The following is a 15357-nucleotide window of genomic DNA, read 5'->3' on the forward strand; positions in this document are numbered from 1 at the left end:
GCATTTTGGTCAGTTTTCCTCAAAAATCTCGAAATCTGCTAAAAATGTAGTATGCGAGTACAAAACACATAATTCATAATCAAAAATAAGTTTAAACATCTAAAACCTTCATTTAAAATGAAATTATGATTATTAGAATAAAATAAAAATATTGACTAAAATATTCAATTTTCTCATAAATTAATATTTTTAGAACACTGCATAAATAGTTTTTACAGCATAAAAGCAAAATAAATTCATATATATTGTAATACAGTAAGCCAGAGTATTTAATTTAATTTACAGTAACAAGTGAGCCCACGAATGACCAAAAGTATTAAAAGCAGTAAACCTACAATTTTTGAGGATGCAAGTCCAACTGTAGCCCTCAACAAAGTGAGCTATCTACCGACTATCTTAAGCCTGAAAGGGGTGGAAAGGAGGGTGGTGAGATTATATAATCCCAGTGAGTAAACAAATACCATCTAAAATATCTAAAGCCGGGTAAATAGAGACAGATAAAATAGTTTAATATACTGAAATTCATCACCTTTCAACTTGTTTCAACCAAATAAAATCAATTCATATAAATCGAGTAATCAACATGGTTTATGAATTTCTTAAAACTTTGGCTCGTGCCAAAATCATTTTTATACCCAGTTATCAGGGATGCCTTGATCGAGGGCTATCCCAACCGAGTCCGCCAAGGCTAGTAAAAAGTTATGTACGAATAAATCATGTTTTTATTTTGAAAACATAGCCGTTCCTTGGCGTTGGCCGAGTTCCCCTCACATGGTGGTTTGGCATGAAGTGAACTCTAAAGTTTGACCTCGGGAGTTACCCTACGCGCCTCTCCAATCGAGGTACATATATATGACCAAGTTCCCTGCCCCTCTAATAGGTTGGTCCATAGAACCAGCCCACTGCAGCAATCTAAACCCACCATACAATAAAAATTCAACAGCATGACATGGCTATTTTTATCATTATCCAGCCTATCAAGGCAAACAACAGTTTATACATTTCAACACATATACTAATTCAACCATTCATGCCAATATTGTCATAAGCCATTCAATTCAAACCGTGATTTATAACACACCAATTAGTCTCCAATTACTCCATTTTCAAAATCATCTTTCAATTTCAAGATAATTTTATAAAATCATTTCATTAAATCACATTTGGTTTATAAAATCAAAAAATTAATCATTTAATTCAATTTCCATAAAATTCACAAAATCGAATAAAACATATTTTAGATGATTAAGACGATAGTAAGGTTACTCACTATATCGGGAGTCGAATTTCAAGTACTCAGATTTTTGATTCCTCGGGTACTATCTCTTTACTTTTTCCAGAATACTCACCACCTAGATATAATGCACAATAAGCCATTTACTACATTGTGCTAACTTGTTATAAAACCAATTCAGGCTTTATACTAATGTATGAAATGGGATGTGAAATGCTCGGGTAACTATCTAAATACGGTGTTCAATATAAATTCAGTTATGTACCTAAATAAAACGGTATTGGCCTAATTCGATCTATCTCTCGATTAATTCGCCAATATGTCCAATTTAACTCCAAATAATTCCTTTTTTCTCCCAATACTCCAAATCATCAAACACAAGTCAAATAGCATAAAATCTAGCAAAATCATCTTCACATTTTCTCTTGGAAAATTCAGCCATGGTGGGTGCATCAATACTATGATTTTTCCAACTTGATTCTCACACCTTAAATCATCATTTCCTAACCAATTCACTTGAAATAAAATCAAAATCATCATCCACACTCTACATGGAAAATTCGGCCAATGATGGGTGATGGGAGAAAATGAATTTTTCTTGCTTGATTTTCATGCTACACATTACTAACTAACTAAAAACACTAAAATATCTTAAAATCTAACCAAATCAATCATCAAATCTTCTCTCTCTAAATTCGGTCAGCCATGCATCCTTCATGATATATTGTGATACAACCATGGAAAATGTAAAATAATGCATGGGAAATGTCAAACCCGGTACTCTCCTCGAGCCCGTGACAACCGCCGCGATGTCCCAATAGACATTCATCGCTCGAAATGCAGATCGGAACCTCGCAAGGCTTTAATATTAGTTTTCTCACCTCCACTGTGATCAATAGTTGTAATATAACATGTTTTGAGAGGTTATAAACTATTTCCAAATCAAAACAATAGAAAAATAATTCTTTTGTCTCACAGGGGCATTTTGGTCATTTTTCCTCACAAATCTCGAAACCAGTTAAAAATGTGGTATACGAGTGGAAAACACATATTTCATAATCAAAAATAAATTTAGATGTCTAAAACATTCATTTAAAATGAAACTATATCGATTTGAATATAATAAAAATATTCAATAAAATATTCTATTTTCTTATAAAACAATATTTATAGAGTTATCGGTAAATAATTTTTGTAGCGTAAAAGCTAAATAAGTTCATACATACTGTAATACAGATAACCAAAGTATAAAATTTAATTTACAGTGACACGTGGGCTCACAAATGACTAAAAGTATCAAAAGAAATGAACCTACAGTTTTTGGATGTGGCAAGTCCAACTGTAGTCCTCAACGATATCAGTTATCTACAATCTATTCTGAGCCTGAAATGGGTGGAAAGGAGGGTGGTGAGATTATATAATCTTAGTGACTAAACAAATACCATCTAAAATATCTAAAGCTGAGTAAATGGAGACAGATAAAATAGTTTAACATACTGTAATTCATCACCTTTCAACAAGTTTTAACCAAATAAAATCAATTCATATAAATCGAGTAATTAACATGGCTTATGAATTTCTTAAAAGATTTGGCTCGTGCCAAAATCATTCTCATACTCAATTATCAGGGATACCTTGGCCGCGGGCTATCCCAAACCGAGTCCTCCAAGGCTATTAAAAAGTTATGTACTCATAAATCATGTTTTTATTTTGAAAATATAGCCGTTCCTTGGAGTTAGCTGAGTTCGCCCTCACGTGGTGGTTTGGTGTGAAGTGAACTCTAAAAGTTATACCTCGAGAGTTACCCTACTCGCCTCTCTAACCGAGGTAAAATATATCAGGATTTCGTGCCCCTCTAATAGGCTAGTCCACAGAACCCTGCCCATTGCAGCAAGCTTAACCCACCATACAATAAAATTTGATATAGCATGACATGGCAATTATTTTATTTTACAGCCTCTCAAGGCAAATCAACAGTTCATACATTTGCAACACATTTATCAAGTCAACCATTCATGCCAATATTGCCATAAGCCAATCAATTAGAACCATAAATTTACAACACATCAAGTGGTCTCCAATTACTCTATTTTCAAAGCCATCATTTAATTTCAAGACAATTTATAAAATCATTTCATTTAAACACATTTTATTTATAAAACATAAAGATTTACTATTTAAACTCATTTTCTAAAAATCACAAAATCAGATAAAAATCACTCTAGATAATTAAGACGATAGTAAGGTTACTCACTGTTTTGGGAGTCGAATTTCGAGTTCTTCGATTCTCGATCCTCGAGTACTATCTCTTTACTTTTGCTAGAATGCTCACCACCTAGACGTAATGCACAATAAGCCATTTACTACATTTGTGCTAAATTGTTATAAAACCAATTCAGGCTCTATACTAATGCATGAAATGGGATGTGAAATACTCGGGTAACTATCTAAATACGGTGTTCAATATAAATTCACTTGTGTACCTAAATAAATCGGTATTGGCCTAATTCGATCTATCACCCGATTAATTGGCCAATACGTCCAATTTAACTCTAATTAACTCCATTTTTCTTCCAATTCTTAATTCACCAAACACAAGTCAAATAGCCTAAAATTTGGCAAATCCATCTTCACGTTTCTTCATAGAATTTTCGGTCAATAATGGTGCATCAACACCGTGATTTTTCCTACTACTTTTCCACACCATAATTCATCATTTTCTAACCAATTCTCTTAAAATAAAAATCAAATTCATCCTCACTCAATACAAGGTAGGTTCAGCCATTGATGGGTGATGGGGAAAATGAATTCTTTTCTTGTTGTTTTGCTTCTAGACATGGTAAACTAACTAAAAACACTAACATAACTTGAAATCAAATCAATCCAACATTATTCTCTCTCCATATCCATTTGGCTAGCCATGAATTCACCATGAAAACATGTAATTTAACCATGGAAAATAAGGAGAAATGATTAAGGAAAATAGATTTCAAGTTTAAATTGAGAAATCCTACCTTTTTCACTTGTTTTCCTTGATTTTCCACACTTTTTCTCTTGAAATTCTCCACCTAAGGTTTGTTCTTTCTTTTCATTCCTTTGTTCTTCCTTTGGCCGGCCATATGAATGAGAAATGGGCTGATTTTGTACTAATTTATAAGGAAAATAATGAATGGATGAGATTTTGACACATATCACCATTCCACTAGTCCATGTGTCATACTTAGCCATTAAGCAATCTCTCTCCACCACTTAAATTTTTTCAATTATCCATGATAATATTGGGTAAAATCCATGTGCTGGACAAGTGTTGGGTGGTGTAAAATTACGATTTTACCCTTGGGCTGCAAAATGACTATTTTGCCCCTATGCTAGGAAAAATGCCGGCATTAAAATTTTTTACTTCTCAAACTCAAATTATGTCTAAATAGTCAATCTTAGTCAAAAAATTTCATCCAACACTCACATCTTAATCTCGGGTGGCAAAATGACCATTTCGCCCCTAGGTCATGAAAATTCTAATTTGACTCCAAATCTGTCCTCGAACTCCGAATCACCATTTTAAGTCATTCTGGGGTTTTAAAATTCTCAATTTCATCTTAAAATCTCTATTTGGACTAGTTCGAGGCTTAATTCAACTTAATTGTACCATTTGGTACATTACCGTCCTTTATCGATTTTCAAGGTACCCAAGTAAGCAAACATGCATTCTTCTGTATGAAGGGCATAATAAACATATTGTAGAGCTGGGCTTGACAGGAAAGGTAGATCACAAGTCAAAATCAAGAAATTTTACCTTTGATTGCTTAATTACTTGAATTTTCACATTTTTCCCTTGAATTTTTCCACCTAGGGTTTGTGTTCTTCTTTTCTTCCTTTGTTCTTGCTATGGCCAGTCATAATGAAGAGAAATGGGCTGATTTTGTACTAATTTATAAGGAAAATAATGAATGGATGAGATTTTGACACATGTCACCATTCCATTGGTCCATGTGTCATACTTAGCCATTAAGCAATCTCTCTCCACCACTTAAATTTCCTCAATTATCCATGATAATATTGGGTAAAATTCATGTGCTGGACGAGTGTTGGGTGGTGTAAAATTATAATTTTACCCCTAGGGTGGCAAAATGACTATTTTACCCCTATGCTTGAAAAACACCAAAATTAAAATTCTTCACTTCTCAAACTCAAATTATACTCCAATAAGTCAAATGTGATCAAAATCTTTCAAAAAAATTCTAATTTCTCCTCGAGTGGCAAAATTACCATTTTACCCCTAGATAGTGAAATTTTTGATTTGACTCCAAATCGGTCTTTGAACTCCGAAACACCATTTTAAGTCATTCTAAAGTTTTAAAATTCTCAATTTAATTTTAAAATCTCTATTCAGACTAGTTCGAGGCTTAATTCAACTTAATTGTACCAGTTGGTACAATACCGTCCTTTAACGATTTTCAAGGTACCCAAGTAAGCAAATATGCATTCTTATGTAAGAATGACATAATAAACATATTGTAGAGTCGGGCTTGACAGGAGTACTCAGAATTTGACTCCCAAAATAGTGAGTAACCTTATCATCATCTTGATTATCTAAAGTGAATTTTAATTCGTTTTTGTGATTTTATGGAAAATGTGATTAAATGAAATGATTTTATAAAATTGTCTTGAAATTGAATGATGATTTTGAAAATAGAGTAATTGGAGACTACTTGCTGTATTGTAAATTATGTTTTGAATTGAATGGCTTATGATAATGTGGGCATGAATGGCTGGATGAGTATTTGTGTTGAAAATGTATAAACTATTGTTTGCCTTGATAGGCTATATAATGATAAAATTACCATGTCATGCTGTTGAATTTTTATTGTATGGTTGGTTTAGCTTGCTACAGTGGACAGGTTTTGTGGACCAGCCTTTTTGAGGGGCATAGAATCTCGTTATATTCTTAACTCGATTGGAGAGGCATGTAGGGTAACTCCCGAGGTACAACTTTAGAGTTCACTTCACGTCAAACCACCACGTGAGGGTGAACTCAGCAAATGGCAAGGAACGACTATGTTTTCAAAATCAAAAACATGATTTATGCATACATGACTTTTTAACAACCTTGGCGAACTCGATTGGGATAGCCCTAGGCCAAGGTATCCTTGATAATTGAGTATGAGAATGATTTTGTCACGAGCCAAGCTTTTCAGGAAATCATAAGCCTTGTTGTTTATTTTGGGTGAAATGAATCTATTTTATCTTATTAAAATGAGTTCGAAATGCTGTGAATCATTTTTATGCTAATCTATTTTATCTGTCTCCATTTACTCAGCTTTAGATATTTTAGATGGTATCTGTTTACTCACTGGGATTATATAATCTCACCACCCTCATTTTCACCCATTTCAGGCTCAGGATAGTTTGTAGATAGCTGATATAGTCGAAGGCTACAGTTGGCTTTACTTCCTCAAAAACTGTAGGTTCAAAACCTTCATCACTTTTAGTCGTTTGGGGGCTCATGTGTCATTGTAAATTTAATTACATACCTTGACTATCTGTGTTACTGTATGTATGAATTTATTTTGCTTTTACGCTACAAAAATTATTTACGGATATCTCTATAAAAATTGTTTTATAAGAAAATGGAATATTTTACTCAATATTTTTATTTTATTCTAATTGCTATCATTTCACTTTTAATGAATGTTTTAGACATCTAAACTTATTTTTGATTATGAAATATGTGTTTTGCACTCGCATACTACATTATTAGCTAGTTTTGAAATTTTCAAGAAAAAATGACCAAAATACCCCCGAGAGACGAAAATTATTTTTTTATTGTTTTGGTTTGGAAATAGCTTATAATCTTTTAAAATATGATATTAGCAACTGTTGCTCTCAAGGGAGGTGAGAAAACTGATATTAAAGCCTTACAAGGTTTCGGTTGGCATTCAGGGTAATGAATGTCTATTGGGACATCACGGCGGTTGTCACGGGATCGAGGAGAGTATCAGGTTGTGACAATTAAATCCCTTAAAGTGAAGGATTTATAATCCACAATGGAGTTGAAAAGAGTGAAAACTACAGCAAATGTCCAAGCAAAACAGAGGGTATCTCGCTGCAGTGGAAAGGGATTCTATAGCATATAGTACAATCACATTTTTATTTTCATAACCTGTCTATAGCATATATATATATATACATGTACACCACCGCCGCCTTACTCAGCTTATGTGCACTCCCTACACACACAAGGCAATATCATTATGTTCACTCCCTACACGCACATTTCAATATCATCATGTGCACTCCCTACACGCACATTTCAATATCTTCACGCGCACTCTAGCCCACATCATTACCGGCATGTGCACTCCCACATCGCACACCACCGGCACCGTCATGTGCACTCCCACACCGCATGTAATACCCTGCATCCTCGTTGGACACAAATAAGACCTTATTAATCAAACGAATGATCGTTTGATGCGAATTGGCGTGCTAAAGAGCGATAAAGGATGAAAGGAACGTTCAAGAATAAAATGCTTCGCGCGTGCAAAATTAACAATTAAATAATAATATTTTCGTTGGGGAAGAATTAGTAAGCTAAAGGATGATTTGGAAGTAAACCGAGATGTAATGATGCGTTTCGAGACCAAAGAAGGCAAGTGAAAAATTTTGAAATAAAATAATATTAAAATATTAATATTTATATGTTGCCGAAATTAGTCATGAAAAATGAAATATGACTAATTCAAGTGGGGGAGAAGAAGTAAAGAAGAATTTTGAAGGAAAACGACGATAATTGTGACAACATGATTTTATTCAATCGAGCTAACGCGGGTAAGTAAATATTTAAATATTATGGTGACACCGCGTTGAAATGCGATCTCGATATTTTGATTATACACATGTAAGAAAAGGAAGATAGAAGGAAATTAGAATTTTTAAACGTAGCGGCATGATCAAATTTTAAGATACGAAAATTGAAAGATTGAGTACCAAATAAAATGAAGTTAAGGCATAATATGTAAATTTTATTGTTTTGAAGAAATAAAAATACAATGAAAATAAAATGGATGATAAAATAATGAAGAAAAGATGTTGAAAAGTCAGACAATATTTTTATATGTACATGAGTGACCACATGAGTCAAGAATGGAAATGATGTGGTTTGGATGGGAATGAAGAAAAGTCAAAGTTATTTGGAATAATATTAAATTGGAACCAAGTGAGGTGAATGGCCGGCCATACAAAAGAAAAGAAGAAAGACAAAAAAGTAAAGAAAACAAAAGAGAAGAGTGTAGAAAGGAAGGTGGGGGCCAGCCATGTGAGGAAAGAAAAAGGAAGAGAGAAAAGTTAAGTCGATTAGTGAAGAAGAAAAAGAGAAGAAAAATAAAGGAAGAAAAAAATGAAGAGAAAAAGGGAGAGAAAGAACCGTGAGAGAGGAAGAGCAAAGAGAATGGTTTTGCTGCACTTTGAGGAAGGAAAAAGAGAGTTTTTGCTGCAATTTTGGAGGAAGAAGAAATCTGAAAATTTTGAGGTAAGAAAGTTGATTGTTTTGAGGTTAATTGCTAGAATTTTTAAGGTTTTTATGGCTGATTTTGGATGTAGAAAATTGGAGCTGTTTGTTGCCAATGTGTGCAAAAAAATTGTGCAGAAAAATTGGAGCTGGTTGTTGCCAATTTGTGCAAAAAAATTGTGCAGAAAAATTGGAGCTGGTTGTTGCCAATTTGTGTAGAAAAATTATGCAGAAAAATTGGAGCTGTTTGCTGCCAATTTGTGCAGAAAATTGGACAGCTTGTGCTGCCAAAATTGAGGAGTTTTGTTGCTGGAAATTGAGCTGGAAATCTGTCGATTTTAGAGCAGAAAATGGTAGCAAAAAGGGTGAGAAAATGAGGTTTTTGGTGACCGATTTTGAGAGGAAAGGAAGAGAGGAAGCCACGGTGATGAAGAGATGAAGCCATGGTGGTGAAGAGAGGAAGCCACCGTGGTGAAGGGAAGCCACAGGCTGGAAAGAAAAAAGAAGAAGAAACATGGAAGAGGAAAAAAGAAAGAAAAAGAAAAAAGAAAAGAAAAGAAATAGAAAATAAATGGGCATGACCTAATGGAAAATAAGTGGGCATGACCGAATAGAAAATAAGTGGGCATGGCCCAATAAGAAATAAAAATAAATGGGCTTAGCCCAAATAGGAAAAATAGAGAAGCCCATGGAGAGGGCCCAAAGGTCATAAAGAAATGAAAAAGGCCCAATGGTAAGTTAATTTTATATTTTAAGATTTATGGGTAGTTTAATATTGTGCATATTTTGGATGAAAAATATGCAAGTTGCTTAAGGAATTTTTAATTAAGTTGCTACCCATACAAATGTGTAATTAAGTATACTGAGTTTAAATTGTTGCTAGGAAAGTTTATTGTGGAGGCGTGCCGAACGAAGTATGTGACCGACAAATAGGAATAATTATATACGCGTACAAATCAATAGTGAAGTAATATCCCACTATTATGAGGTGAGTAGGGGGTGTCAATTTTAAAAATTCCTTATATATATACATGTATGTACATTTTACATGAAGTGCAAAATTTATGGAAAGCATGCGTTGATAGAATTTTAAGGAATTGTGAGTGTAAGTTATTTTTAGAAATAATTTGGAATATAAACAAGCTTTTCGAAAAGATTTATATCAAAGGAAATTGTGCCTTATTGTTTGTGTGGTGTGCATTCATGAAATTTATTACATATTCACCATGCTATTTTGATACAAAATATCATGCAAATGTTTACAATGAACATTTTATGAAAAGAGAGTTTTAACGTGATGTGGGGATCGATATTTTGAGAAAGATTTAAAATATCCCCTTGAAGATCAAATTTGAATTCTTTTAAAAGGTGATTTCATTTTTAACCAAGAATTCAAGAGTAATTGGAGATTACTACTTGTTGTGTTATAAAGTGTATCTCGATTCGAATGGCTTATGATAATGTGGGCATGAATGGCTGGATTGGTATTTGTATTGAAAGTGTATAAACTGTTATTTGCCTTGATAGGCTGGATTGTGATATAATTGCCATGTCATGCGGTTGAGATTTTATTGTATGGTGGGTTAGCTTGCTGTAGTGGGCGAGTTCTGTGGACCAGCCTATTAGAGGGGCACGAAATCCGGATATATATATGTACCTCGATCAGAGAGGCACGTAGGGTATCTCCTGAGGTATGGATAGAGTTCATGTCACGCAGAACCACCTCGTGATGATGAACTCCGCTAACGCCAAGGAACGGCTGTGTTTTCAAAATAAAAATATGATTTATGCGTACATTACTTTTTAATAGCCTTGGCGGATTCGGTTGGGATAGCCCCAGGACAAGGTATCCTTGATAACCGAGTATGAGAATGATTTTGGCACAAGCCAAGTTTTTAAGAAAGTCATAAGCCATGTTGTTTATTTTTGACAAAAATGTAATGGTTTTATATGAGTTGAAATAAGTTTTAATATTATGAATTATATTTCTCTGCATGGTGAAAAAAAAAAAGAATTAAACGGTTTTTCACAACTCCCCTATTTGTTTATTCGTGAAATGAATATGTAATTCCTCCCATATAGGGTGAGTTATGATTTGTGCATGATTTTAAATATTGTATGGTTTCGCGGGAGCTTGCTAAATTTTATTGATTTGATTCGAAAATGATTATTAATATATTTTGATGCAAAAAATTTTATTATCTCGATTATTTATACTTTATAAGAAATTCTTGATTTTTATATAAGGCACAAATCCCCATTTGAAACGAATTGCTTTTATAATCCTGCATTTTTATATTCAACTTATATGCCGTTTACTTGTTTCCCATCTACGCCTTACTCGCTAAGTCGATGATTATCATTGAGTCTATGAGACTCACACCCCTTTATTTCCCTTTTTGCAGATAGGAATCAGCCTAGCGTGTAGTCAGTGATGCGTTTGGTCCACCGTGAATAGGTAAAGGCATCTCCTAGCATTTTATTCTGAGTCACTCTGCTGTTAGGGGTCAAGTCGTAGCATTTCATTTCTTAAGTTGTAAATGAATTCTAAATTTTTATATAAGCATTAATTTGGAGATTATAGATTTAATGCATATACTTACGAATAAAAGGAAAAAGTTTGTATTGATTTTTATATTTATGGTTCAATTTAGTATATGAAAGTATCAATATTATATGGTGATTGAATGTAGTGGATTAACGAGCAAATTCTAGATAGGCTTGTTCGAGACTTGGCGGGTCTTTTTCGAAAGTCTTGGACCCCGACAGCGACCGGGGAGAGGTTGTTGCACCGCATGTGCACAAATATAGCTATTATACAACATTATCACTCAAAGCATAACATACTTATCTACATAATATAGGAACACATGATTTCATTATATCACATATTTTACCACATAAAAACATTTCATCAAGGGCTTGTTCCCATGAACATTTTAAAGAAAAGTCTGATAAAACATTTCAGGTGATTTAATTAAACACATATGCATTTATTCCAAAATATTTTAATGCAAGTTCACTCACAGTGTCTTTGTTGATGCTTTGATCGACTCTAACTGCGTCTAATTCTCCGAATGGAGATGTGGAGTCTCGTTGGAACCTATCACACACAATAGTATCACACCAACTCAATTTACATAGATACTATTCCAAAAGTTATTTCCTAAATCAAGTTTTACTAGTTATTCCTAACTAGCTTCCAATTACCATTTAACTAGTCATTGTTCACACTAGACATGATTAAATAACCTTCAACAATAAATTAGCCCACAAACCTAATTATTGGCCATCATTAACAACTCAAAAATCAAATCTAACTCATTACTCACCTTAGTGGTTTTATAGTGGAGTTCTTTTCAAGAGTTCTTCAAGCTATCAAGGAAAGTCTATCTCTCTCTCTCTCAAAATGTTCAACTAGTGAGAGAAAGTGCAAAGGAAAAGCGTTTGAGGGTTCTTGAGGTGTAAAAGTGAAAGAGTATGAAAAAGTGTACAAAAGCATGAAAATCAGAGTTAATTCGAGAAAGTTATAGAGGCTTTAAGGTTTCTTTTCCATGGAAGGGGGAAAACGTTTAGTGAGGGGAAAGGATGGGAAGAAGAAGAAGCTGCTGGAAGTGAGGAGAAGTTGCTGGAAGAAATGAGATATTTATCCTAAAGTCAATCAAAGTTTCACGAAATTTACAAAAATGCCCTTTTTTTGTTCTTCTGGTGCAGTGCCTTCACTTTGACAAAGCTTTTGACCACTTTCCGATCAGAAATGGGAAAAGTGGTAAACATCAAAGTTGTAGCTATCCCTCTTAGATTTCTAATGGTTTAAAAATCATGTCATTTTAACTTCTGTAGTATGAGATATGCCTGAAAAATCGAAACATATGCAAATAGAGCAACAGTTAATTATGCACCTTTCTTCACCAATTGAAATTATTTTTGATCCTACTCCTATAAAAACATAAAATAATTATAAATAACATAAAACTAGCATCATTAACTCAAAATAAACACTTAAACATAAATTAAACTAAACTAATAAAATAAATAAAAATACTTAAATTCAATCCTAAATTTAGTCCAACTTAGGCTAATTAGGTATTTAATCTCCCATTAAATTTGAGAATTTGATGCACTCAACAATCTACCTCTAGTCACGCATCTATGGAGGTTGGGGTTTCATAATTAGGCACCATATTAAAGTACGAGGTATTATACATAATTCTTTATATAGCTGATGATCAAACTTTAAGAATGAATATGGAGATCAATAATAGTAGACATTGCACCATGCTTTTATCATCTTCAGGATATATGATAAGGGAATGAATTACACTGAAAGATTGATCATTAAAAGGTTAAGTCAAACCATCTTGACTCTTCTAACATTTAGGTGGCCATGATGGATTGCTAGATCCCAATCTTGGTCTATGAACTCTAGGTAGTTGACTTGATTAATGATAAATTTAAAGTAGTTTAAATTTATCTAATTCTAAGTTTAACTTAAAAATTATATGTTGAGTTCATTGCCAACATGTTAGAAGCCTAATGGGTCACACACCTAAAATGAATGTTGAAAATAAAATGGGAGAGGTGATTAAGGTGGACTTAATCAAATTATAAGTTATGAGCTTCTCAAGCACTTGATTAAAATTATTTAATTAAGTTGTGCCTAATTAATTAAATTGTTTAATTAAGTCATTGGGCCTAATTAATTAAATTGTTTAATTAAGTCATTGGGCCTAGTTGATTAAAATTTTTTAATTAAGTCATTGGGCCTAGTTGATTAAAATTGTTTAATTAAATTGTTGGGCTTAATTAATTATATTGTGTAATTAAGTTATTGGGCCTAATTGATTAAATTAAACAATTAAGTTAACTGGGCTTTTTAAGGACTTAATTAAATTGTTTAATCAAATTATTGGATTAATTGGCAATTGCAAGATAGTTTTGTAATTAGGGTTTAAAATTATCCAAGGTATAAATACCTTGCTAAAGCCACCAAACAAATTGAGAGAGAATGGCTGAAAAATTAAGAGAACGGCAAATTAGAAATTACTTTTGCCTTGCCACTCCTTGTGTGAAGAAAAAATAGTTTTTCATTCACTTGATTTCTTTTGTGTGTTCAGCCCTGAAATTTTGTGTAGATTATGAGTTTATGAAACTCATCTATGCTAGCACATTGTTAAGGCATAGCACTCCCAATCCTTAAAGAAGGATTTTCTAATTCATTAATGTGGATCACCATTAGAGGCTACAAAATGATTCCTTAGATAGCTTTGGTTTGCAATAACCAGGCTGAGGTGGTTGAGGTTTTTGAAGGCTGATTTGGTGGTTTAACAAAGGATTCATCAACCTTTGTTATTTAGGTAAGCTTGATATGATCTTATATATATATATATTTATATATATATATATTATTTTTAATTTAATTCTGTACTCAATGTGGCATGAAAGAGATCCTAGGAGGGTGAGGCATAATTTAATTTTTAAAATTTTTTTTCGTTGCATTTTATTTGTATTAGATGCATTATCAACCCTCACCAAACAACCACTCTTACGCGCCGGCCACCAAGGAATGGTGATTCATTTAGCCCATTATTTAGGGGAGAACAGTCTAGTGGAGCATCTAATCTGGGCCCCATGCAAAGGGGTGTTTTGTGTAATTATTGTGGCAAGGCACATGGTGGACCATGCCATAAGGTAACTGGTTTGTGTTTTGGATGTGTTCAATTTGGATGAGAGATTGTCTGATGTAGAGGTAGTTGGCTGAGGGTGATCATGGATATGGATGGCAAGTGTCCAATATGTTAGGAATTTTTGAGAATATGGTGCCCTAGAAAGCAAGTATATTCTCATGCTTAAATTCATTAAATTTATTTGTTATGAAAGTACATTTTGATAATAAGACAAAGAGTTTGGTTTAGTAAGCATTCATTATCTAGTTATTAAGATACCAAGATTTTATTGAGATATTAAAATACATTTGTATGAAGAGTCATACATAGGAGACGTGTATTTTAATTGAATTTAAAAATTGTTCATGCTATATAATAAAGCTGGTTACTTTATTATGTTAAGGCTGTAGTGTCTAGATTACTTCTAACGAAATGAATGTGATTCATTTCAAGGGAATGATGAGTCTCAAATCATCAAAATGGTTGGCTTCGAGTAATGACACTATAACATGAACTAGAATCATGCGAGAATCAAATTTAAGTTTTACTGTTACCTAAATCTTGATCTCACACTTATGCATTTGCTTATAGTAGAACCGAAATCTTGATGGAAGGTGGACTCGTGTGTAATCTCCTTATAATCTTTGATTTACCATGAGCATGATCATCATAAAGGGTTGATCTAGACTCTGTATTTTGGTATTATAATCGAGATGAACATTTGGGAACATATATCCAAATATTGGAGTTCATAGCATTAACATCACTTCTAGTGATTTCAAGAAGATTGGTGATTAATCTGAGCCTAGTTGATTAATGAATTAGCTACTCATCACATTTGGATACTCAAAAGATTAGATCTATAGTATTAAATCATTGATTGGATGAAATTTGAGACTAGGGGACAAAATTGACATAAAGGGTAAAATGGTAATTTCACCTTTTGTTAT

At 33.2% G+C, this 15357-nt stretch overlaps 3 long non-coding RNA genes across 3 annotated transcripts; 1 reads left to right on the forward strand and 2 right to left on the reverse strand.

Moving 5' to 3' along the window:
- On the reverse strand, positions 364-2579 carry LOC108662242. Its single transcript, XR_001928056.1, has 3 exons — positions 2550-2579; positions 1271-1352; positions 364-402 (listed from the first exon to the last, which is right to left on the reverse strand). It is a non-coding gene; the product is annotated as an uncharacterized LOC108662242 (long non-coding RNA).
- On the reverse strand, positions 2578-4286 carry LOC18612936. The gene is made up of 3 exons (XR_001928055.1): positions 4249-4286; positions 3489-3569; positions 2578-2617 (listed from the first exon to the last, which is right to left on the reverse strand). It is a non-coding gene; the product is annotated as an uncharacterized LOC18612936 (long non-coding RNA).
- LOC108661865 lies at positions 8362-11339 on the forward strand. The gene is made up of 3 exons (XR_001927759.1): positions 8362-8762; positions 9630-9729; positions 11147-11339. It is a non-coding gene; the product is annotated as an uncharacterized LOC108661865 (long non-coding RNA).

Source organism: Theobroma cacao, chromosome 1 (genome assembly GCF_000208745.1).
Source record: "Theobroma cacao cultivar B97-61/B2 chromosome 1, Criollo_cocoa_genome_V2, whole genome shotgun sequence".
In the NCBI taxonomy this organism is placed as follows: domain Eukaryota; kingdom Viridiplantae; phylum Streptophyta; class Magnoliopsida; order Malvales; family Malvaceae; genus Theobroma; species Theobroma cacao.